Source organism: Heterocephalus glaber, unplaced genomic scaffold (assembly GCF_053883595.1).
Source record: "Heterocephalus glaber isolate CG9 unplaced genomic scaffold, H.glaber_assembly_v1.0 deba00001497, whole genome shotgun sequence".
NCBI lineage: Eukaryota > Metazoa > Chordata > Mammalia > Rodentia > Bathyergidae > Heterocephalus > Heterocephalus glaber.
The window spans coordinates 26085478-26112786 of NW_028258320.1; the positions used below are offsets into that span (position 1 = coordinate 26085478).

The 27309-nt window shown below is 36.0% G+C and overlaps 1 pseudogene; it reads left to right on the forward strand.

Moving 5' to 3' along the window:
• Positions 1-24232: 24232 nt before the first annotated feature.
• LOC147825606 (U2 spliceosomal RNA) lies at positions 24233-24331 on the forward strand (annotated as a pseudogene).
• Positions 24332-27309: the final 2978 nt, after the last annotated feature.

Here is a 27309-nt window from a genome sequence, read left to right on the forward strand (position 1 = left end):
ATTTCTCCAGCAATTCACCATTGAGTAGTTCCTTCATGTTCATCGTTTTCTGTGGAACCACTGGCAAACATAGCACAATCCATTTATATCTCATCACACAACATAGATTAATTTGCCTGTTTTGTGTAGAATGGCGCCCCACTGTAATTATCAATGGAATACACTGGTATTTTTAATGAGGTTGGCCAAGTCTAAGTACTCAATTTCAGAAGAACTTGAGAATAGGTGCTAATGACAAATTGCGTCATCTTCACAGCCCATGGTCAGAAAACAAAGAGCATACTGGTCAGCGACTCTCCAACAGTTATGGGCACCACATCAAAGAGCTCTTTTCTTCTAAGTCCAGGTGAGCCTCATGGTTCCTCTCCTCCCACCCATCCAGGAAGCCACTTGACTTATCCGAATAGGATGGAGGAGAAACTCAGTTGCTTCCAGGAGCACCTTCTTCTCTTTTATTCTTCATGCAGATAAAATTTCCCAGGAAAAAAAATAGTACCACTCTGTCTGAAAACATTCTGAGAAGAAAATGAAATAGAAATTGAAGATGATTTCCATTGTTAAAGGCTTTGGTAAATGATTTGTTTTCAGAAATTTCTTCCTGGGATTTATATCATTTTCCACCCACCTTACCTCTCCTGTGTCCATTTTTAAGAAAAGCACCTCATTTATCTTTGGGAGACAGTAATGCAGAAACTGTAACTGAGCAGATTTCCCCTTGAGGTTCAAAATATTTGTGTTAAATGAAATGAGAAATCTGCTAAGTGGCGGCATGGATCTCCCATGGGAGGATATTTTGTAATTTTGAAAAATTCCTACTGAAATTCTTCTCTTGCCAAGAAAAGAGGAATGATTTCTATTAAAATTACTTCATGTCTGAATTACTCTCTACCCTTTGGGAACATATAACATTATAGCTTTTATACTCAGTAATTTAGAAGGACGGGGGACACCTTATTTGGAGAGCATGCAGACTTAACACAAAATGTTGAGTATTAAGTATTTTCACCACAAAAGTCCTCATTTGAAAACTTTGCACTTAAACTGTTCAAATTAAAGCTCATTTTCAGAACTGCTTTCTGTGATTGTTTGTACAAGTCATTTTAACTTTCTACCACTGACTCATTATTCCCTGAAGCTGTAGAAACAATCTTTTGATTGGTGCTCAAGAGCTATACCTTTCAAAGAAAATAGAATAGATGACATCACTTTAATAAGGGAATTGAATGCTTTGGAGCAGTGAAAGCAGTAAATTTTTCTAAAACATGTGTACATGCTTCTGTGTATGCTAATAGGCCTGAAGTAGAAAGTTTGGAAGGCACAAGAAATAAAAAGAGGCATAAACTCATGGACCAACTCCACTCAAGTATTATGGATCATTCTGGCACTGTGTTGGGAAATATTCTGTGGCCAAATCCAGATTCAGAAGAGAGAGAGAGAAAAAGAGAGAGAGAGAGAGAGAGAGAGAGAGAGAGAGAGAGAGAGAGAGAGAGAGAGAGAGAGAGAGAGAGAGAAAAAAGAAGGAAAGAAAAAGAAAGAAGGAAAGTTTCCATGAAAGGTAGGTAGATTATCCCAGGTGGCCAATTTTAAACACAAACACCAAACACAATTTTCATCCCTGGCACATCATCAAAAAGATCATCAAAAATTGTCTCTGTTTGGTGGAATTAGAGTTGTTTTCCACAGTAAGTACCTATTGTTTTATAATAAGATTATAACTCTTTTAAATGTTTATTTGAAAAAACTGGAAAGACTGTCTTGATCATTTTTTCTTGAGCTGTTTCAGTGCCTAGAGAAAGTTATTAAACTATGTTCTTTGTGCCCCGTCCAGAAAAGGTCATCTTTAAGGACAAGAAAAAATCTGGCAAGAGTGTTAGGTCTATTTCTATGTGTTAAAAATTGGTTATTCTTTGGAAAATTAATTAATGACGAATTATTTGAGTAATCCTGAGGCATAGGCATAGGCTTTATCAAGGCAGAGTTCCTGACACTATTACTAGACTAGCAGGCTTGGGCTAAATGGAGGCAACAGAGCCAGGAGTGAAAGAGACTCTAGAATGAGAAGGTTATTGATTTCTGTAGTGTTTTTGTCCTCTCTCTCTCTCTCTCTCTCTCACACACACACACACACACACATGCACATGCACACATACATTTATACCTCTTGTCTGTCAAAGGGACAGAAATAGGGCAACCATCCTGGGGGAAGCGGGGAGGAGTGGGTGGGTTCCAGGATCCCTGCAGATACCAAAATCCTCCATTGCTCAAGTACTATGTAAAATGGCATGATATTTTTACATAACTTATGCACATCCTGTTGTATTCTTTCAATCATCCCTAGATTACTTATAATACCTAATACAACATGTGTACTCTGTAAATACTTATTAAACTGTATTGTTTAAGGAATGATACCAAGAAATAAGCCTATAAATGTCCTGTATGGACACAATGTTTTTCCATTATTTTCTATCCACAGTTGGCTCAGTCTGGGGCTGGAGAAGCTGCAGATAAGGAGGACCAGCTATAATATCTATCTCACACACTGCCATGATTTCCAAATGAGCCAATATATTTACATGTAGAGCATTTTGCACACTACAACACATTACAGAAATGCTAGAGTTATCACTCTCAATGGTGATCATAAACACCTTTGGTTTCTATGTTAATGAGGGCAAAATATAGTATCCAAAACATAGACAATCTAAATTTACCTTCTCTTGCCTTGGTAACTGATATCTACTGGTTGTGCTCCTATGATCAGGAAGCTATGGTTACACAAGTCCCAGTATGAATGAAACAGAACCCTGGAGACATTCAGTGATGACATGGGGTCACAATAATATTTACTGTTAAATGTGAGCTAAAACTTGTGGTTTTTACTCTTTGTTCAGTCTTTCCAGTACATACTTCTGCTTCTTATATATTTTTATAATAATAACTGTTTGAACTATTGAACTTGAATGAATGGTCAAGACTTGGCTAAAGATGCTAATAAAATATTTTGCATTCGCTGAGTAATTACCACCTGTGAAAAGACACTTCATTTGTATTAGTGATACATTATACCTCAGCCTAAGAAGAAAATGTGATCATAGACATGTAGATTTAGTCAATATAGGGATAATGTCACTCAGATTAATAAATAACCTAGTTTATATGGCATTCAAAAAGCTGCATGCCTACTTCAACTTTCATGTTCTTCTTCTTTCAATGTTTTATATAAATTAGAAAAAGAACCAGAGGGTGGGGAGAGGAAGGATAAGTAAAAATAATTAAGATATGATATGTGTATGTATCAAAACCCCAGAATGAATGAAATTATTGTATACTGCAAGCATATCCTAATTTTTAAAATGAAACAAAATATTAGAAAAAGAAATAATAGTACTTCACAAAAGACTGGACCTGAAAACTTATGTAAAAGTAATAGCTATCATTTTGTGTACCCATATTTTGCTCAAGATATTTTAAATGTGAAACAGATGATTTATACAGCAACCCCATGAAATACAGTCATTCCATTTTAAGCTATGGAAACTGATTCTCAGAGTTACTTCATAATGTATCTACTATATTATTAATAATAATATCTACTAAGTAGAAACTAATGACAGAATTAAAATCTGAATCTCCAAAGTTTATGCAGTCTTCACATTATAATACCAACATATAAGTACTGAAGAATCAATCATAATTACTTTGCTCCTGCTAAATTAGCAAAAATGATGATAAACATGGTCAGGAGCTCAAATAATTTTCATTATTAACCCAAGGCCATGCCATTTGGTTGTGGCAGAGTTGTATCTAGAACCCAGTTTCCTGGCTCTTCCCTTAGAGTTTTGACCACTTGTTTGGTCAGTTTTCAGCGTTATCGCACAACTAATCAAGTGACCCAGTGAGCTCTGTGGAATTCTGGCCTATATTTGTATTCTCTTTCTCTTTTACAGATTTATTTTATTGTAATCAGAATACATCATGTGACAAATACCCTTTTAACAAATTTTTAAATATATAATACTCTTTATTAACTATAGGTACAATGATGTACAGTAGATTTCTGGAATTTATCCATCTTGTTTAACTGAAACTTATGCCTACTGATTAGGAACTCCACTTTTTCTCTCTCTTGGCCTCTGGCAACCACCGTTCCATTCTCTAATTCTGTGAACTTGACTATTTTAAATACCTCATGTAAGTGGAAACACGCAGTATTTATCTTTCTGTGACTAGCATATTTCACTTCACACAATGGCCTCCAGGTTCATCTATGTAGTTGCATACTACAGAACACTCTTCTATTTTAAAGCCAAGTAGTACCCTAGTGTATGTATATGGAATATTTTCTTTATCCATTCATCTGTCCATGAATAGTAGGTTGTTTCTACATGTTACCTATTGTGAGCAGCACTGCAATGAACACAAGAGTTCTAACATCTCATCAAGATTCTTTTTTGGATAAATACCCAGAAGGAGTATTATAGAATCATATATTCTACTTTCCATTTTTTTTGTGGAACTTCCATTCTGTTTTCCATGGCAACATTACCATTTTTCATTCCACTTATAGCATATAAAAGTTCTAATTTCCCCGCATCTTTGCCAACACTTATTTTCTTTCGCTTTTCTAGTAATAATAATCCTGACAGGTATGAGTTAATGTCTCATTATGATTTTGATTCACATATCCCTCATTATGAGTGACACTGAAAATTTACCATTTGTCTAAAATGGTACTTAGATGTGACAGAGTGGCAATCATTAAACAATTCACAAGCTGAGACCATTAATATGCATGGAATTGGTACTTACTGGTAGGAGAGGAAGGTATGCAACTAGGTGGCTTCTGAGAAGGATAAGAGACTAAGAGAAGGATCCTTCAAGATTACTTGGCCAACCTTCTGAAATCATCTATTTCTAAGCAGAAAAAAATCCCAGGTTTCATGGAAGAGCAATAAAGTAACTGAAATGGCTCTGACAGTATGCCCTTGTACAAGTCATTGGCTCTATTGTGTATCTTTAAAGTGGAGATTCTAACATCAATCTGATTATATCACTTACAAGAGTAATGAACAATCAAATCAACACAATAAGTATAAAACAATCTAAGAAGTGGGCAATAAGAATTATTGATCTGGGCAGCTTGTAAGTAAGGTGCCTATCCCAAAATGAGGCAAGTTCTTTCAAGTTGTACTTTTTTTAAAAAAAGGAGTTCTGCATCAACCCATTTGACTGGATTTTTTATAATGAAGTATACTTAATAAGTTCCCTTGGGCACCACTTGATACTTCTTTACTATTCTCTTTTTGCCATTTTAGTGTTAGATTTAACACTTGGGTAATACTAAGTGCCATGGTTATCATAAATTATAGGAGATTAAATAAATATTTGAGAGAGCAGGAGAGATTTGATTAAGTTGCTGAAAATGAAAAGTTGAGTACTATTTCTCACACCAAACAGACTTTCTTGCTTGAGTGTGCACTGCCAATAGTGGGTTTCATTTTCATAGCCCCAGACATTTTATAAATGGATAAATTGCCAGCATGACAACTTCCGTTTTTCTTTCTTGTTTAAGCCTCAACATATTTTTCACTCTTTGACTTTAATCCAAGCTCATAAGTTATGGCCAAGAATTGAAGGCTTGATAATTAGAAGTTGCAGTAGTGAAACTCTATTGCAAAATCTACCTGAAATGGACAGGAATATTTATACTATAAATGTGAGTTTTAGGCACATGAAGGAGATTTATGATATGTCAAAAGTTGACTATTTCTTGATAAGTGAGCATGAATAGGGGAATTCAGCTAAGATGAATTAATAATAATTATAGCAATGTCAGCAAATTTAGAACAAGCAAAAAAAGATTACTGGCTTCCTCCAAAGGAAAATATGCACTATTTAGAGCAGTTAATTTCAATATTCCTGGTCTATAAATTAATCTGTTCTTTGAATTCCCCTTTGAACTGTTTGTACTCATTTAATAATGCATTAGATAAAATCTCTGGCACATGATAATTTTATATCTCTGTGAAAGCCATGATTTTACTTTTTGTAAAAATTATCTTTCTCCAGTATAATAACTAACACAGTGAGTGCTTAACTGTGCTAAAATTCTGCATATGCACTTTCTCATTTAACTCTCATATAACTACATATATAGTTACATATATATATTTCCCTTTTAAAAGATGAATTAAGTCTTGAAGAGATTAAACAATTTGCTCACCTAAGAACTGAGATCAAAATTCAGGGAGGCATCCTGTACCACCCTCCAAAATATATACATTTTGCATTAGTTCTTCATCACCTCCAGCTAGATGAATTTATTATGCAGGATTTGCTTCCCGTTTGATAATACATTCTCGCAAAGTATATTCTGATCCACAAACCTGTCTGCAATCTCATCAACTTGCACCTTTCTCCAATATCTGATAACAAAGACATCTTCCTAAGATAGTTGTTCTTCAAGCCTTGCTTAAGGATTCCTCCAAAGAGACAGAGAGCTAAACAATGAAGGGGAGAAATAAACATTCTGAAGTATATGAAAAGAAGAAGGTAGAAATAACAAAATTTGCAGATTTCTGAAGTCTGTGCTGAAACATAGAACATACAACTATCCAGCAACAAGAGCTCGTGCAGTGGACCTTGGTGCTTAGGGATCTGACATTGAACTTAAAATCTACTCTCTATGCATTCTAGAGAAATTCTCCCAAGCACCCCATCACCCATTACTTCCATTCTTTTTGAAATTTAGCCCTCTGCTCTGGACTCAGATTCTATAGGGTCCTGGGAGTTGTCACTCTACTCTCCCAAATAGAACATTCTCCTAGGACTGATGAGTTGTGAAATCTAGGTAGGCCTATTGATCTCCTTTCTCCTTTTCAGCTCTCACAGGCGGAAAAAAATAGGAGTTGATATGCCATTCAGCTTTAAAGTGGAATGATTTCTATAATTAGCTTTCATCATAAAGTAAAACATAAATCCAAATGTGAAATAAAGATAAATCCTCTTTGGAGTCCTAAAATATTTACCTGTTTACCTATCTTATATATTTAAAAAACTATTTCATTCTCAAAGGGAATTGAAATAACTTGCTGGATTTTTCTATAATGGTAACCCATGTTATCATCTGTGGAAGTCTATGTGAACCCAGGGAACTGTCCTAGGCAGTGCTCTATCTGCCATTTCAAAGTAAATAATGTTCTCTTTAGTGGAATACAAAATCAGGAATGTTTCTTGGCCCTGTGAATAGGAACCAAAGGCAGAAATGACCTTAACAATATCCACTTCCCAATCCTGCTCCCCTCAACACATCTGTATCACCCATTTCTATTATATCCGTTGTGTGGAATATGGCAGAAAAATGTCCACAAGCAGCAAGATCTCGATATCTCTCTCTCTCTCTCTCTCTCTCTCTCTCTCTCTCTCTCTCTCTCTCTCTCTCTCTCTCTCTCTCTCTCTCTCATCTCAAATTTCTAGAGAAGGAATTGGCTCATCTTGGGTCAGATACTGACCTCTATTAATCACCTGAGGCTACAGTCTGAGACAGATGCTCTGATTGAACCCCATGTCCTTCCCTTCTCCAAGCAACTGTCCCCTGTGGGCAGAAGCACATGCACAGAATGTCCAACAGGGGCTATATATTTGCTACTAACTGAAGAGCAAGGAAAAGAAGACTACTGGAAAAGGAGGGATTTGAATAACAACTGAAAAGATGTCACTGTAAATTCCATTAAAGGAGTCATTATTAAATAATATAGTGCTCATAAAGCATTAAATTAAGTAATATAATTAACCTCATTATAAAACCAAGCTAGCAGCTTCATACATTTCCCCAGTCCAGGGGGACATTTGGACCCAATCAACAGTGATAAAAGTAAAACACACTGTATTCTTCCCTCTAATCAACATCCTCTGCTTCTTTCAGGGCTCTCATATGTGGTCCAATAAAATCTGACATCTCCAAGGAGTTCTTCATTTGTTTCCTCAGCATTTTTCTTTTCATTCTTGGACTTCATTTATTCCATAAAAGCTTATTGGAACATCAATGTATACTCATGTTTTTGCAATTGCTCTCTCTGCACAATTAAACATAATAATTAAAGTATCCTTATTGTCTGAAAGGCAATTATAGTACAACTTTGAAAACATGTGACAATAATATTGAATAACATTGCATTTGTAGTGAGGTTTCTAAATGGGCAATAGATCTTAGAAACCAAAGAGTCTTTCCTTTGCAAACAGATCACTATTGATGTTACTAAAATGGATGTAATATGTCCCATATACCACTGGATGTCATAGTGAGTTTTTCTAATTTGTGGTGTTTATATTCTTTATGAGAAATGAACACTTTGTGGTAATTGTCACATGTTCATTGATGTACTGATGAAAAATGAATCTGAATCCACTTGGAAATTGCAGGCAGCCAAGGAAAAAAGAAAACATTAAAGATAAAATAGTATATACAATTTATTAGTTTTCCATAAACCTAGTATATCTATACATTCTGAACCCTAATTAAGAGACAAAGCACCACAAGTACCTCAGAATTTCCCTGGCACTCTGTTTGGTATCTACCCCCAACACGAATAACCAGTCTCTCACTTCTGACATTGTACAGTTTTGGTTATTTTTGGACTCCATAAATGAAAACACATAATATGGTTGTTTTGTGTATGGCATTTCTTTTATCACTGTGTTGGTGAGATTCACTGGCATTGTTTGTAACTGTAGTTTACTCATTCTCCTTGGTCCATCATATTCCACTGTGGGAATGTACCCATTTATTTAACCTTCATAGCCAGGTGTAGATGTTTAAGTAGTTTCTAGTTTGGGACTAATACAAATTAGTGTTTCTTCATTTCTTTTGATATACACATTTCTTTTGGGTACATATCTAGGAGTGGGATTGTTACATTATAAGATAAGCATATGTTCACAAATATAGATATAAAGACCTTGTAATAAATTAATGATCTGAGCTTTAAAAGAATCTATATTTTAATTTAATTTGAGACAAGGTTAATATGATTCAGTACCTTGATTTCTGCATGAGAGAACTAGGAGCCAAGTTTATTTAAGAGGGACAGTGCAATACAATGCATACTGTATGGATTGATCAAGCATCCTCAAGTCACAATTTCTTTACATAAATTTAGGAAACTGAATAAGATAATCTCAAAGTCACTTCCACATTCCAGTTCTAAAATTCTACCACTTACTTTAAGTGTCAGAGCCCTGACTGGAAGCCATGCTCTCTAACTCATATCCAATAGTCCTTATTTCATATCAGCTTTTATTTCAGTGCAATTAATTATTGATGTAGTTAATTATTATTGATGTTAATAATTAACTATATTAGCTAATCTGTACTAAATGCTTTTTCCAAGGGTTTTTCATGTATTAACTCATCAAATCCTCACAAGAATCCATACAGAATTATTATACACATCTCTACTTACAAAGGAGGAAATTTAGGCAAGGATAGTTGCACACTCTAAGACCACAGAGCTGTTAAATTATTGAACTAGGTTCTTTTGAGTATCATACACAGCTAACAATTTTCTGTGTTACCATCTTTACACCTAAAGAGTATCTGATATCAAATCCTATTCCAACAACTTACAGCTGTTTCTAGCCCTTGTTTCAACAAAAATTTGTTTCTCCCTTGTTTCCTATATGTGACTTGTGATGTACTTAGTGTGAAATAAACCACCCTATTTCACTATTGTCTATGGAGTGCTCTAAATCTAGTCTAAGAACTCTGACAATTAAATTCTACATTAAAATCCCCTAAGAACTTCTGGTGCTGATTTCTATTTCCAACAACACTTGAATGGGTTTCTTAACTCGGGATTTTGTGAAGGTAGTAAAATTAACAAATCATGAATGACTGACTCCACATAGGAAAGAATGCTAAAGAAACTATCTATCAGAAATTATAAATGTTATGAAAAAGTATCTAATATTAATGTTTAAATTCAGCTTGATAAGCTGGTGATAACTTTTAGACATGTGTTAGATGACATATCTCAGCCTTGACCCAATTTAGGTTTCCGCTTTGATATTCTTTGGCCTCTCTTTTTCCATATTCCTTAAAGTGTTTCATTGGCTTTAAATTCCTAATATCAGGTTCCTGGCTATTTATTTAAAAATAATTCTCAAGTCCCATCCAAAACTCCTTTAATTGCTGACAGGTTTTTTGTGGGATTTTTTGTACTGGGCATTGAACCCAAGGTCTCAGCACATGCTAGGCAAGTGCTCTGCCACTGAGCTACATCCCTAGCCTTCTAATTGCTGACTTTGAATGATAGCTTACCTATAAGTAGATTTTTAAACAGTTTTCATTTCAGCCAAAATTCTTTGCAGCAATATGCCTAAGGGCAGTTTGTTATCTATAAATCAAACTTTTCTGCCTACACAATTCATTTCTTCTATAATATAAACTGACCTATAAATTGGTCTTTTGAATAAATTTCACCATGATCTGCATTTCATCTAGCCTCAGTATTGAGGGTGGGAATGGCAGGTGAGGAAGAGATCTTGGTTTGTATAGTTTAGTGTAGGAAATGTCTCTATTCTTCCTACCCTTACAAATACCTCTTACAGAATCAGATCATGTGCACATATAACCCTAATTACTACAGAATCTCTCGTCAAAATGCATCCAACAGTTATCACATAAACAAGCTTTCCTCTGCCATTATAAATATTTAGGATAGCCTAACCATTTTACCCTGACACATATAAGCTGAAAAGTGGCCTTAGCTCTCTGTCTAAAGAAATGAAAGGAAAATGTCAGCAAAAGCTATAGTTGTGAAGCTTCCCTTCCCCTGAGTAATTTCCAATGCTTGTGTCTCCTCAGATCTTAAAGATAGATATTTCTTTCCAGATCTTTTCTGCTACTTGTGGTTCAGCCATCAGTGGACGTCTTTGCCATCATTATGTCTACTAAGAGTTGTGCAATTATTTAACACACGTGGATTAATGAATGAGTAAATGATCGGTCAGAATTTTTATTAACAGCTTTCTAGTTCTATAGAATCACAAAAGTGATCCAAACAAAATGGTCATTATGAATTCAGAGATTGTAAATCTACAGGTCAACACCTCTAGAGACAGACATATCTTGATCATTTTTGTGGGTAGCATCTGGAGCACATCCCTCAACCAGCAATGCCTATGCAATCAGACCTAGGAAAGGAGGGTATTCACTGAGGCTGTATCAGCTAGCCAAGTTCTTCACAAGATCACACATTCTCTGAAGTATAGAGTACTTCATTCTAATAACATATTTTATTAAAAGTAATTATACTTCTCTTGTTAAAATGACTCGAAAAGTCAATTTTCATGATTTGGAGAAGATTGTATCAACTAGAAGTAACTTAAGAAACAAGAACAGAGAAGGTTGCATAGAGATCCCCTTCACCACACTTTTGAACCCGGCTGTCTACCACTTGGTCAGATACATTGCACAAAAAGGCAGAACTGGAGATACATGGAACCTGAGACACTGGAATGAAAACCACAGACTCTTGCTGCTGAGATCCCTTCAGATTGCCCTGGTTTTGGCTCATCCTAAATTATGATTTGTCGACAAAGCAGTATAGATCAAAGGAGGAAGATACTGCTTCTGAATAAAATCATTAAAAATAAAATATAGATAGTACAGTTGGAGGAACACTTTTGAGTCATCAAGATCTTATGGAAATATAGTCAACAATAATAAAAGGAAACCAGAGAATGTCTACATGAACTGAAATGAGACTCCCAAGGTTGTAGATGGAGTTTGACTAAATGTTTGTGTGTGACCCATTAGTTTTTGTCCTGCACTAGGGACAAAATTCACTTCTACTTTCCCCAAGCTGAAGATATTCCACAAATAATAAATAAATAAATAAAAGTATATAGAAGAGTCTGAAAAGAAATATTGGAGGAATTAACTACATAGGATAAAATAAAGTCAACAAGCAAAAGATTTTGAAACGTCAAAGTTAACAGAGCCTACATTTTGAAGAGTCTTCTGAATACCATTGACTGATGTCACTTCTGCCATTGTCTCTGGTTAAGTCTAAGTGGAAAAAAATCATGTAGTTACACAAGAACATTCTACCCCAAACACCTTGTCCCCCAAGATCACTGCTGGAAATTCACATGGACTTCAAGGAGAAAAAGTTTTCTTCATGTCATTAGTATGAATTGACCTCACATAAGGAATTGCTATAAAATAGTTGCTTCTTATTGATCAACATATCAATACTATCATCTAAGGGTTACACCTGCCTAGAATAAAGAGTAGAATGGATTGAATATTCTGTGTTCTTTCAATAAATTTTAAATTTTGTAAGATCTGTATATTTTCAATTGATCTCCTTCTACTTCAACTAAATTGATTGAGTTGCTATTTTTTTATACATTAAAAAATCCTTTGACATAAATAGTCTCAGCTGAAGACAAATTTTCCCATTGGACAAAATCATGACCTATTATTCAAATTTCTATCAGAACACAGAAACTACTCCATGTACTCCAGGGAATTGAGTATACAGGTGCTAAAAAACATATAAGAAACCAAATAGAAGATAGTGAGGCAATTCAGAAATTAACAAGCTACTGCCCCATTAGGGTTGGACGAAAATAGGGCGAAGATTGTATTCCCAAATTCAGGAGCTGCACTCACTGCACAGAAGTTGGAACCCTTGTGGGCCTTCCTAGAAGGAAAATGATGAGAGATGCTTTCCAGCAGGATCAGTATCCATAGAAGAGCCAAAGAGATTCTGCCAAAGATGTCTCAAAAAGCAGAGGAGATCAGTAATACCATGCCTTCTCTCCTTCTTTATACAGGTTTTGTACCTTTAGCCAAACCCACATAGATCCTGCAAAATCCTAGGTGCCTGAAAAATGTAGTTTCTTATAATAGAGAATGAGGCATAGCAAAGCAGAGTATGGAGTTGGAAATAAGCAGGCCAAGATCTGCCCTACTTCGGCTCCATGAAAGTTGTATCATCACACTAATAAACATATTGCAACAATTTTGCATGGCCTTGGAGGCATAAGAACATAATTTTAATTTGTGTGATTCTCTGTATATTTTTCCTTTACCCATTTTACTCAAATCCTCAGCATTTTGCCTCGAGGAATTTTACAAGACAGAAATCATAAGTTACTTGAAGCCATAAGCTCTTTTTATATAAAACAAATGTCTATACAAGTTATAGATATTATATTAAATACGCTAGAAGAGGAAGGAAGGGAGGGTTGTACCCATGTAGGCAGCAGGCAGCAAAAGGAGAACATTTCCAGGGTCTGCAAAGGAGATTGAATACCAGTGTTCTGAAACATTAAAGACTCCTATACTCTTCAGAGCTGAGTTTGCAGGGAGAAGGCAGACCTCAGGAGTGGAGGAGGATGGATATGAGGCATCTCAGTGAATCTTAAAACTTAATACAGAAAATCATTGTCTTCCCAAAGAGTTTGCCCTAAACAGGGTTCAGATACAACACAACTTGCAACAAAAAGCAATCATGCAAAGTGAGGTATCATGATCCAAAAAAGCCAATGAGCTTTAGCTAATTCCCTATGGCAGGCTTCTCCTCTCTGGCTTAATTAACCTCAGCACCCACATGAATCCCAGAAGAAAAACTATAATGAAAAATATATATAAATATAAAATATATATAAATATATATAATACATAAATATAAAAAATATAATGAATTTCACAATAGAGCTATAGCATTAAGTCTAGAGCTGGATTAAGGAATTCAACAAGGATCATGAGACATCTGAGGCCTGAAGGAGAAAAAGGAGAAACTGTTACAAAACCCCACAAAGCCTTAGAGAAGGAGCCTATCATGAAGTCATAAGGGCTTAGACAAGTACATTCCTTTTTACACCTGTGGTAAGAGGAAGCAAAGGAATGAATATCTCAACTTTTCTCTCCTCTTGAACCAAACTGCAACAAATCCAGTTCAGGCCAACAGTAGAAGTTCTGGAGCATAGAACAGCAACAGTGAATTTGAAATAGATGACAAATGCCCCACCATTACAGAATCAACAGATGCACATTCTTATTTAGTTACTGCCTAAGATACTTCAATAAACATACACCTTCTCTACAGCGTTGACTACAGTATTTCTCATCATTTTTTTATAAGAGAACAATTTTCTATTATCAATTCATACAAAGAGAATTGGAGCAAAATTTAATCATTTCTAGAGTTATAAATCAAAATTTGCTTTTATTATTGATAGCTGGGATGAATAAAATATGCAACTTCACAATAATATGTACTTGTTTGCAGTCTCATGAGTTTGTACCCAAAAAATAAAGGAATTTCAATAAAATCAATTTACATAATTACCATAAATTTTTAAATATATGCTACTTTTTATTTGTGTACACTGCATTATCAAATATATTCCTGACAGCAAAACACTTCCATTTTGACTCTGTGAAAACTCATTCCTCCACTAACAATTCAATGTGTCTGATAGAGTTTTCTGGAGACTGGCTTCTGGTTCCATACTGCCAAACTGTTTCTTTCTAATATCCATATTTCTGCTTCTTGAAACTATAGAAGTAGTTCATACATTAATGGTTAGCAATAGCTTTACTATATGCAAAAATGATTTTAAATAATCATACAAATATTTCCTACTAAACTCAAACTAAAAGACATGAATTCAGTTTTCCCTAAACTGAATTTTATAAAACTCTGAAGCTTGGTCAAAAGGAAGTAATCATCAAGGAGACCCATAGACTTATATTTCAACCAAATTGAATATATCCAAGATGTAGTTTAATAAATATATATTTATAATATGTAATATAGTATCCAGGGTGTGATTTCTAAATACTATTTCTACAAAGAACCTGATAACCTTGTAGGGATGGTTGATTCCACACCTGATTCAGTAAGTCACAATGAGCCTGGGACATCTTGTTGTTCCAGAAACCCAAGACCCCCACTCGAGTCTAGAGGGAAAAGGAGCTAAGTTAAAGTGACTCCCACCAGCCAAAGGTGAGATGGCTTATCCATCATAAATTGTATTAGCTACGATAGGTTAAAATACATCAATCTACATGGTCACAATGATATTTTTAAAAAACACCTTGGGCCAAGGATTTAGCTCAGTAGCACCACTCCACCCCTGCAAGCTCAAGGTCCTGAGTTCAATCCCCGGGTACAAAAAAAAAAAAAAAAAAACACCTCACTGATCTTACTTGGAGATTATCAGAACACCTTTCACTCAAATCTGGTAAGGGAGGGCATGTATCTTATTTCTTATAAGAACAATATTCCAGGGTAGTCAAATAGTTGATAGAGAAGAATTATTCTTTACTGAAGACTTAACTACATAAGGAATGACTCAATTCAAAGATCTCCACTTATAACACATAATGAAATAATAGCTCTGAGTTGTAGTTATAAATGATTAATAGAACTATATGAAGAATTCTGAGTGGATTAGGTTGATGGCACCTGGGCCATTTGAAGGTCAACAGTAACATTAGGAAAAATAAAATACAGTAAAAAAATAAATTATAATAAAGAGAGTGAATGAGTGTCAAACATCACATGCCCCTAATGCAATACAATAGTGAGTACAGGGCGTCATCTGTGAAGTTTTCTTACCAAAAAACATTGACCTTGAATATGATCAAGCATCTTGATATAGCTTCCAATTTACAAGAAATTCACAGAAGACAGATGAACATGTCAAATGACACCACAGGGATATAATAGACCAACAACATAGTGCGGGATATTCTATTCAAGATTCAGTTTCTTCAACAAATAAATTGATTTTTTTAAAAAAGACAGGAAATTATTTCAGATTTTAAAAGTTTTATAAAACTCATCAACCAAATGCAACATGTAGGCTTTATTTGAATCCTAATATATATAGAAGGGAAAAATAGAACATTGATATAATACTAGGTGATATTAAAAAGAATATTTGAGATGTAACAATGCTTAAAATGCATTTTAGAAATACAGTACATACTAAAATATAGAGTGAAGTAATATGACTAGTATTTACTTGAAAATAATCCAGTATAGTCTCAGTAAGGTATGAAGGAGAAGGCATAGGTAAAACAGGACAGGACGCATGTTTAATAATTGAAACTGTGGAATGAGCAGATAGAGGTTTATTAGACTGTTCTCTCTAATTTTGCATATGCTCAAAAAGTTCCATAATGAGAGTCTTTTAGAAGTAGTTGGTGAAAAATGAACTTTTCAAGAGGGTCACTAAAACTGTAAAATAGTTACTTTCCTTTGTACAGATAAGAAGAAAATCTGCGTAAGTTTTTAAACATACAATAAGAGAATTTGAACATACACTGATTCTTTTTTCTTTTTTTAGTTCCCAAACATTGTTTCCTTTGTCAAGTGTCCCAGACCAACTCTTTATTCATTATGGAACATGTGTCATAGCTCTCTGTTGATGTTTGACAAAAACAAAAACTGAGTTGGAGAAAACTTTAAATTGTGTGTCAGGCAGAAACACATCTGAACTCTGAAGTTTGGTGACCTACTGTAGAATAATTTGAATTAACTGGTTCACCATTATTATCTGAAAGGTTTGGTTGGCTAAAGGAGGGAAAAGCTATTAAATTTCAAAGAACAAACATGCAGTGACAACTGCCTGAGTGCTAATGAGATTAAAATCCACTTCATTATTATATCTCTAAAATAGCTAAAATACTGCAACTCTGTACCTGATTTACTTTGTTCCCTCCCCCTACCACCTCAGAGTACTTGCTTTGTGGAGACTTAATACTCAAATACTTCCACGTTGATAAAGTCTGAAATTCATTAGGATACAGAACCTCAAAATCCATACGTAAGAATTGTTTCATATTTGAATAAATCATGTGTTAGACAGTGACACCTATTGGTGAAGTGTAATATTGTAAACCAACACTACTGATTATTGTGACACAAAAATCAATCTTACCCAGACACAATAGGAAAAATCCAAACTGAACTAGGAAAAATCCATGGTTGGGAAAAAAATCATTTTATTATCCTTTCATTGGCTTCAAATAGTCTAGGTAATCTGACCTGAACCCAAAGTGAGCTCTTCTACACCCTTGAAGAAATATGTTAGTGTGCAAATGTTCAGCCTTTGCTGTAGTGATGTTGCCTTAAACTGCAATTAATTCTTTTTTAAACTGACTTGGCTAAAGCTCTGAAAAACCTTTGTCCCTTTAAATAGACAAGTGTTTTATGACTCTATCTTGATGAGGTTTAAATTGAATTTTTTTAAAGTGACTCTATTTGAAAACTCAAAAATTATAAATTTGTGTAATCCAAATGTTAAAAATATGTTTCTATGCTCAGATTAGAAAAAAGATAGGAAACTAAATTTAAGCATTGTAAATATGAAAACTGTTAAGTATGAAATAGATGTTTCTTATCAAAGATAGGTAGAAGGGAAAGATCTGCCATTAAAAGATAAGATTATAGAAAAAAAATGAGGAAAACATGAAAGCAAAGTTCTGTTCAAATATTTAAAATAGCCAGCATGGCAAAAGGACGAGCCATCAACTTGATTACCTGCTCATCAAAAGTCTGCACCTTTCACATTAAAATAATTTATATAGGGCTGGGGATTTAGCTCAGTGGTTTCAGTGCCTGCTGTGCAAGCGCAAGGAACCAACTTCAATCTCTGGTACCAAAAAAAAAAAAAAATTATATAATTTCTGATATTTACATTATATATTTCTCTCATATAAATATATAAAATATATTTCTATTTTACTATAAATTACAAATATATAAACATAAATCATTTATATATTTATAAATAAACATAATATTTACATACTTAATTATAACTAATTATAAATCTATAGCCATATCATAAAATAATGTTAAAATGAAATTAATTAAACAGAGCCATTGTGCACATTTTCTTTTCAGTTCTTTGAGACAAGGTCTGGCTATTAGTTCAGGCTGGCCTTACACTCACTAGGTAGCCCAGGCTGGGCTCAAACTTGCCATGATCCTCCTGCCTCCGGCTCCCCAGTACTGGGATGCACATTTGTTTTAAAATCTCACTCTCAGGGAACACACCAATATATTGCACAATGAGTGATTCCCAAAACCAGAAGGACTCTTCAACCTGGCTATCTCTGACATCAAGTAACTTCTAATCTCAAATCTCTCTTTTCATTTACTTTCTATTTGATTTCAGCATCATGGATGGAATGAGGAGTCTTTTCTGCTAAGTTCTGAATTCTGCTCCTCTACCCTGTCCCCCAATTGTCTCACCTCTTGGAAATTCTCATCTCCTACGTTTAGTGACACTTCGAGGGCCAGTCTTGACACTAGTACAGCAAAAAGGAGGACTCCCATTTTATTTTCCTCTTTTGCTCTCTCAATATTTGAGGAGCCCTTGGTGAAATCCATTCATGGGTCCTGAAGTCACTGGGTGGCCAAGTTGCCCAATATCCAAGAAGCTGAAAGAACATGGAAAGAGTTGGAGAACAGAGAAGGAACTCGTGGTGTAAATAACTAACGCTTTAACTTATGATTGCTCTTTGGGCTGTCCTTGTTTAAAATAGGCATGAGAAGTAGAAGAGTTCGTAATCTTTACATAAATGAAATATGACAATCATGCAGTGTTATCTGTCATTCACTCAGGGAGTTGACACTGAGAAAGTTCATTGCAGTCTTTCGGGGCTGAGCAACAGTTTACTTGCTCTAGAAGCCAAGTGAAGTTTGGGGAAAAGAGTTGCCAGGAAAGTGGGAACGAGGCTGAAGGTTAATGAAAACAAATTGGTTGAGCACAAGAAAGCCTCATGTGTGAATGCAGATCCAGACAGGCACAATCTTAATAAGCCAATCTAATGTTATATCTAAATGCCAGGAAGCAGGTTACCAAAAGCTGAGAGCACAATCAAAAACTAGTGGTCCTCAAAGTTTGGCCCCCAGACCAGCAGTATCAGCACTGAGCCTCAGCATCCCCTGGGAGTGTATTAGGAATTAAAGTTGGGGGGATGGAGATGTAGCTCAGTGGCAGAGTGTTTGCCTATCATGCATGAAGCCATAGGTTCAATACCTAGTACCACCAAAAACAAAATGACAACGAAAAAAGGAATTGAATTCTCTAGCCTTATATCTCACTGGGGCCCTCAGATTGTTTTTGGGCTTCTTAAGTGTAAAAGTCACTAGAATAAATGGCAGAAATGGTTCAAGCATTTTATTATAATTATACAGTGATTTGAGGATTCTTTCCTTCCCTACTACTTAATCCTAGCATAGCCCATTGCTGTCTGTGGACAGAGCTTCCAACATTGCTTCTCTGGTTTCCCTATGTCCAGTTTCAAGCCTCTGGAGTCCATTTCTCACACTGAAAACAGAGAACCTTTTAAATTGCAATTTAAGTAGTGTCACTCCCTGATAAATACCCTTAAGTAGCTTTCCATATAGCTGTATTTAGGATCAAGTCCAATTCGTGACCCGACTTCTGCCTGTGTCATGCACTCCACAGCATCCTCTCAAGCTGCTATCTCTTCACACTCTAGACTCCAGCCAACTTGAATTACTGTAAACTACTCAGATCCAACTTCCAGGCCATTTAGCATGCTGTTGCCACTAGCTAAGACACTCTTTCTGTGAATCTTCATCAGGATTTCTGGAAAAAAATCATAGGGTAAGCACTGTTAAAGAGAAAGGAAGCCAAGAGGAAGGGGAGAAAGGAGACAAACCCTGAGTCAAAAGAGTTCCAGATACACCTGTAATTTAGGCAGCTTAGGGTCATATTAGCCTTCCCTTCACCTCTGCTTGAGCTCAACCCATTCAAGACTTCAGCTTTAATGCCCCCATCTTCTTCTGTATACTATGGGCCCTAAACATAAAACATGCTCTGGAAATCAGGCTCTCAGTGGCTTCCAAAATGAAAATTACCCCATGTACAATGGTTCTCAAAGTGTGATCCCCAAACTGGCAGCTTCAGTACTACCTGGGAACCTTTTATAAAAGCAAATTATTGGACGCCCTGAACCTACTGTATCAGGACCTTGAGGGCAGGGCTCTGAAATCTGTGTTTTAATATCTCTCCAGAGGACTTTTATCCACATTGTCTATATATTTATGTTAGAGTCCATGCTAATGGAACACAAAATGTTCTCTGTCCCATAAAGAAGAATTATAATTTGGGCATTTGGATGATAATATCTTTCCCTCTTTTGTGTAGACCTGAAGATTGACTCTTTTGATGCAACTGAAGATCAGGCAGGTGGAGGACAAAGTGGGACCCCTTGAATACAATACCTGTCAGATCCAACTGTATAAGGTAATAGTGACAGTAATAATTATAGCAACATTAGTAATACCCAAGAACAATAAATTCTGAAGATCATTCACTAAACCCCTAAAACTTGCTTTACTTATATACACTCAACATATACAATTTTCAAAAGCACGAATTATTATTCTCTTTTATCAAATGCAAAAACCAAATCTCAAAGAGATCAGATGATTTGCTGCAAGAAACCTAACAGGGAAGCAATAGGGCAAAGACTTAAGTGTGGGTCTGTCTAGCTCCAAGCCACTAGCTCTATAGCACAAGGATGGAGGTGTAGCTACTAGAAGAACACTCTATTCCCTGGGCCAGGTTCTCCATCTTCCAAACAAACATGGAAACACGCTGAGTTTTCTTCTGCCGCCTTGCGCTCAGCACCTAGATGCTTTGAGGGTTCTCTTTTCCTACTGACCAATGACAGCAGTGATGCAGTTTGCATTGTCTGTTGTCATGCAGAAGCTGGCAGACAGTCGTGCAGTGTGAGTGAGAAAGCCTTCCAGATGCAATGCAATGTGTAAATGGAAATTGTCATCATTATCCTCTGAATAAATGGGGAAGATGTGCATTGGCTCAACAGAAAACAGAATTGGAAGGAAAAATTGGACTGTGAACAAAAGCATTATTAATTTAAGAAACTGCCTGAATTTGCCTCTGGCAGTTTCCTTTGTAAACACCGTTAACACTCTGGAATGCTTGAATTGTATCTAAATGCATAGCTTAAATATGTGAAAACAGAAACCTAGGCATTACTGTTAGGCATTCAGAGAATTGTTTGGCTTTAAAGTCTCCCAGATCAAAATAAAACTAGTATATAAGACTTTCAAATTATGAGGGTTTAATATTTCTAATTAAATTCTTTCTCAGAATATAGAATTTTTGATTCTCTCTTCCCTCCCCCAAGACCAGATATAATTTACAGCCAACAGAATGCAACTCTGTAACACTGCTCATGCAGAACATGCTTGTATTTGGCTATAAGTGAACATGGTTCTTGGGGGTAAATGGCTAGAGCATGAAATATCTTTAGGCAATACTGTTATTTAAGTGGCCAAGTCACAGCTGAGTAACTTTGTAAATGAACCTGGTAGAGTCAACTCCACAGAGAAGAATAATTGTACCTTTGTGACCTCATTCTGAGGTGGAAAGCCCCTCACTTGGGCATCATGGCGGGAGTCATTCCGAGAAGGTGAATTTAAACACGAGAATCAAACAAGTTCTATTTCCCAGAGGGGAAAATATATATGATTTTGAGTGAGGTGATTTTAAGTGAAAAGCCATCCTACCATCCTGGAGTTCACAGATTTTCCTAAATAATCTGGAAGGTAAACACAGGCTTGCCAGTTCTCTGGAGCCTAAAAAGGCATTTGGCAAAATCCTGGTTCAGTTTGATACACTTCCATACCCTGGACCTCCTCTCACTGACAAACAAGTAGAAAGGAGAAGTCAAGCAGCTCTGTTCATCATGAATCAACCATCCTGTGGGCCAATCTGTGGTGAGCTGGTATCCCATGTGCCATGAGAGAGCAAAGCCTTGACTCTCCTGGTGAAGTAGTAAAACAATAACAATGACTGATAGAGATGGGTGGGGTAAGCACTGTATACACATTGTATGATTTAGATAGCCAGAGAGCAACAGAAGCAGGACTCAGACTCATTCTCACTTCAGGGTCCATGTTTCTAACCATTTAAATTATTGGCATCTTGGAAAGACTGTAGGTTTTCATGTTTGGTACTCTGGAATTGAATTCCAGCTTAGTCACTTGGAGGTCAAATGCAATACTGAGAAAACCACTTCACCTTATTTCTCATCTCTAAAATGAGTAGAATTTCAAACCAACAGGATTATTATGAAGAAGACACTTAGCAAGAATTCAATAAACAGTTCCTAAGGTACATCTTCATCAAGCACACTCATTCAGCTCTGCATGTGATTCAGAACTAGAATGGCATTTATCAAACCCAGATCATTCCCCTAGCCAAATGGCTGAAAGGCTTGCAGCAGAATGGTTATAAACCAATATGGAATGGATCATATGCACACATAGGCACAAATATACACACAGTGGACTTTCGTGGAGCTCAAAAAATACAAAGCACCTGCTATCTAAATTCAATTATCTTCAAATGATGCAACAGTTATTAGGTGCCTAGCACAGCTGGCTGAAAATCCAAACAATTCAGAATCTATTTTGCTGGGAGAATGTCAAAAATTTTCATCTTAAGTGCCAATAATACATGTATTATTTTAATTACATAGCACTTTATATATACAAATATATAAATATAAAGATGATGTGGTGTGTGTGTGTGTGTGTGTGTGTCTGTGTCTGTGTGCACACACATTGTTTGTTGCCTGCATTCTGTTTTAGAATAACTTTTTTTAACTAATTGACCTTGCTGTTACAGGTCATTTTGAATCTTTCCCTTGACTGGGCTAGAATGATCCAGAACCACCCTGAAATTATTTTACTTAGGTTATATTTCTCTGAGATTATTAAAATGAATTTTTTTCCTTTTCCCAACAATTTAACCATTTTTCAAACATACATAATGACCCATTTTGTTCCTTTTTGCTATGTGCCTTACTGTGACACACTAGAAAGAGTATGAGATAACAATTTTCCAATCTTTCAAAGCAAGAACCATAAAGTAGTATTGTGTTTCTTCATCCATTCCCCTATTTGGTCTTTTTTCCTCTATGTTTCTAGAGAAGAGGAGGCTATTTTGAGAGTAGGGAAGACTGGTTAATTCTTTTCAAATGCCTTCTTACCTTGTTCTGTTAGGCTCTGATATCAATAATTTTTGTTCATTAGAATATCATTAAAGAGAATGCCATTGTAGTATATTTTAACATGTATTTTTAAGAAAAACACAAGAAATTTCCCAGGATGTAAATGTCCACTAGACTGATATCCTGCCATTCTAGTTTTACTCAACATCTCCTGGTAAAGTATCCATGGAGAAAAATAGAGCTAAAAGATTTTCTGTTTGTTAAGGTATTTTGATAGAGACTCCTTCAAGTCACTCCAAAATAAGGAAGAAATAGAGCAGATTATCACAAACTCATGTGAAAATACAGGAAGGCATTTGACTCCATTTTACCTCCAAATAGGCACATACAGAAAAGCCCTGGTGACTTTGTACAGTGGAGTTCTATGTGAGATGGCCTTCATCTTTGGCAGTAGTGGAGGAGGTGAGAAACATGTCCTCAGCCTGCCAGATGAGCCTGGGTGAGGGAAGATGTCAAAGTCAGGTCTATGTTGACTTACAGGTATCTGCCTTGACCCTTGGACAGCTGGTGGGCTCTTTTCATTTAAATAGAGACCACAGAAAGGGCAGAGCTGGAGAGTCAGCAGATGAGTTCAAAGAAGCATGTGTTAACTTTGAGGCATGTGAGAAACATGCAGGTGTGCAGCTGGGTTCGAATCTCATGAGAGATTCAAGCAGCAGAGACAAGTCAATTGACCTGTCCAAGGGCTCACAACTGTTGGAGCAATGGTGCTGGGACTTGAATGGAGTCAGGTCAGGGTTAATTCTACCAGGCTTTGCTGACCATAGTGCCCAAGTGAAGCCACCCATGATGTGGGGCGCAAAATCCCTCTCTGTACCTCTTCTCCTTGCTTCACCATTGTCTCAGCTTGCAGATGTCCTATGTCTCCTAGTTTCTCCTTCTCCTTTATCTTAATTAAAACTGTATTCTGGAAAGGATCCATTAAAATGACCTTTTCCAGGGTATTGACTCAAGCTGTGCAGCTCACCAAGGCCCATGATGAGGATGATGATCATAATGATGACAACAGGATATCATTTTGTGCTTTGTTCACACTGGGTTTCTTTCCCTATATCTTTGTAAGTCTATGCAAGGTATCCTCTCCATTCCAAAGAATTTTTTTTTCAGAAAGCTTCATTCATCGCTTCTTGGCCCTTTGGCTAAGATCAAGTGTAGTATCAGAAAGCTTCATTCCTACCTACAACTTCTATTTCTGGGTCTTCAAAAGGAAGAATCTTTAGGGTAATGATGCCAGATAAATGTCCAGTTAAATATGAATTTTATATAAATAACAGTTTTAGTTTAAGGATGCCCCAAGCATTTCATGGAACATATTTATACTGAAATATTATTAACTGTTAATCTAAAATTTAAATATTATAGCTGAGTTTCCTAGGCTTCCCCTGCCAAATCTGGCAACCTTACCATAGAGTGAAAGGAGAGAGACATGGCAAAGCGACATACGGATAGAGAAAGGAGAAAAAAGAAACAGCAGGAGAAGGGGAATGCCTAAGACAAGGACAGATCCTGAGAGTTCCTCAGAAACTGGGCCTGAGCCTGCCCTCAGCATTATGGAGGTTGTACAGAGCCTCAGGGCAGAGCCTTTGGCTCTGGGTGTGTAGCCAAGGCTCCAGGGCCAAGCAGGACAGAGGTACCAGAGTACCCTAATACCAAAAGACTACATGCAGTTAGACAGTCAGTCTTTTTTTCTGTTAGGTCCCAAGGACTGGGATGGAGTCATATAATAATGACTGAAAGTAAATTTCCTGCCAACAAATAGGAAAGAGACTTGAGGCTGGATTTCATTTTATCTAGAGGAAATACTGTGGCATTTCCGAAATCCAGTTTTGTGAAGCTACATTCATAACTGCAAAATAATAATAATTTGCTATGAAAAAATGAGTATTTTCAATGGAATACACACCATGCTTCATCTGCATTATTTTACCTCTTGTGTAATAAAATAGTTATGGTACAAGAGTCCTTTGTTAGTGGATGCTTTGGGGAGTAGTGGAGAAGATCATAGGAGAACAGGAATAAGAAACATACAGCAATGCCTGACTTATTGATTAGTCTGAGTCTTGCTCAAGAACTTAATTCACATATAAAGCAAAACCTATCCCAGAAATATGCTTTGCTAAAGTATTTGTCTTAGGAGCCAGCCCTGTGACAACCTGCCTTGTATTTCCAGTTAAGAAGAAAAATCTTTAGACCTAGCATGAATTTTACTTCACTGTTTCAGATATATTTTTCAGGCCTACCTCCCCTCTTGACACCTTTCATGAGATCAGGTTAAATTCTTCCAAGTTTTTTAACTTTTTAAGAACAGCCTATGTACTTGGGCCAAAGTTTCAGTTGAAGTATTATCTCCTACAATTACTTTTTTCTTGAAAGAGGGGAGATTTTCTTTCCAATTAACATCCCTGCCCTGAGGCAGAGAGAATTTGTTCTTCTAGTACTTGCTGTACCTTCTCCAATAATAAGAAGCAAATAACCATTGGCCTAACTTGGAAATATTTTGTGCTCCCTACATGTCTTAGTAAAAAGCTTTCAAATGATCTTTCTCTCACCACAAGCTGAAAAATAAATCACACTTGCCCAATATTCCAGCACCTGGCTTATGGTCTCAAGTCATCTTCAACTGATCACAAAAAAGGAAGTATTTTGCTCAACAATGACTAACAATGTCTGTCCATGATTAGAAAGATTATAAAAGGAGACAAGTCATAAAATGAAATTTTCTTGATTCCCAAACAAAGGCTCAACAATTGTGTTTTAAAGAGATTTTTTTTTTACTATGTAACCTGAAAGATGAACTCTTCATCAAAATGTATTGAGAAAGGTTTTTTTAGGATTTATAGGATTTTGAGTTTTATAGGATTTATTGTCAAGACGTGGTTTCTGGTACAGAAATCTGATACAACAAACAGTTCAATAAGAGGTTAATCTCAAATATCTCAATATTGAGGGCAAAGAGTCATCTGGGGGGGAGATGCCTACTCTCTACCAAAATGAAGGCAAAGTTGAGCATTGCTTTGTGAAGAAAATGGAAGGCGTATATGTGAATAAAAAAATCCCTAATCCCACATGGATCCTAGAACTGCAAGCTTCTTAGCATTTATACTGCTCTATAAATTGAAATAAGTTAAAGGCAGTTTTTCCTTTGGTAGAAATAACTCAGGTTCAGACCTGTCTCAACCTGGTGTCTCACAGATTCTTCAAAGTCAGGAAAACTCTATTTCTTTCTGCTTTTAAAAATGTATTCATTCAGAGCTAAGTTCCTCACTGTGGACACTGGAATTTACAAGTATAGAAGCAGGAAAGACTAGAATCCACCATTTACAGCATAAACCCATGATTTTTAAAATACAGAGATAAATATATATAGAGATATGTTTATCTTAGATTGTCCATGGAATTAATCTAGAGACAATCATACTCAGTGGTAATGAATACAGCCATGTTTTGGTACTAGGAATCACTATTCAAGGCAGAAATAGTGAAAACACAATGTGAGCCTACTGTTCATTAATTTACTGTGAGTTTTAAGAATGTGTTCTTTGTCTTGGTAAAGTATTTAAGAGTAAAGAGCATAACGTCTCCAACTTACTCTCAAATGGTTCCCCCCAAAATGCATGTGTGTGCACGTTTGTGTGTAAAGGGAACACAAAGGCAAATGTGGCAAGATATAAACAATAAGTGAGTCTGGATAAAGTATAAGATAATTTATTATACTAATCTTGTAATTTCTCTGGAATCTTAAAATTATAGCAAAACAAAATGTTACAAAAGTCTATATATTTTTCAGTGGAATCCCTACCTCTTCCATGAAGCCCTCTCTTCCCACTACAAAATGAAATAAGGATCATAGAATTTTATTACTGGAAGAGATGAGGTACTTTCTCCAGAGAAATCCTTTAGCATGGTGAACCTGCATTATTCATTTCGTAATTCATCAAAAGTCTTCCCAGGAAGTCATTTGTCTTCATCTATTATCAAAATATTTTGCCATGATTTATCCGCCTAATTATACTGTAAGCTCCCTGAGATCTGAAAATGTGTCTCACAAGTTTTTTAACTTTCTGGCCCCTTCTCCACATTTCTCCCACCTTCTCTTGCCTCATCCTCAGGACTCACAACCTCTTTACATCTTTGTGTGTACACACACACACACACACACACACCAACACTTCCTGACTCCTAGTTTTTCTTTCCAT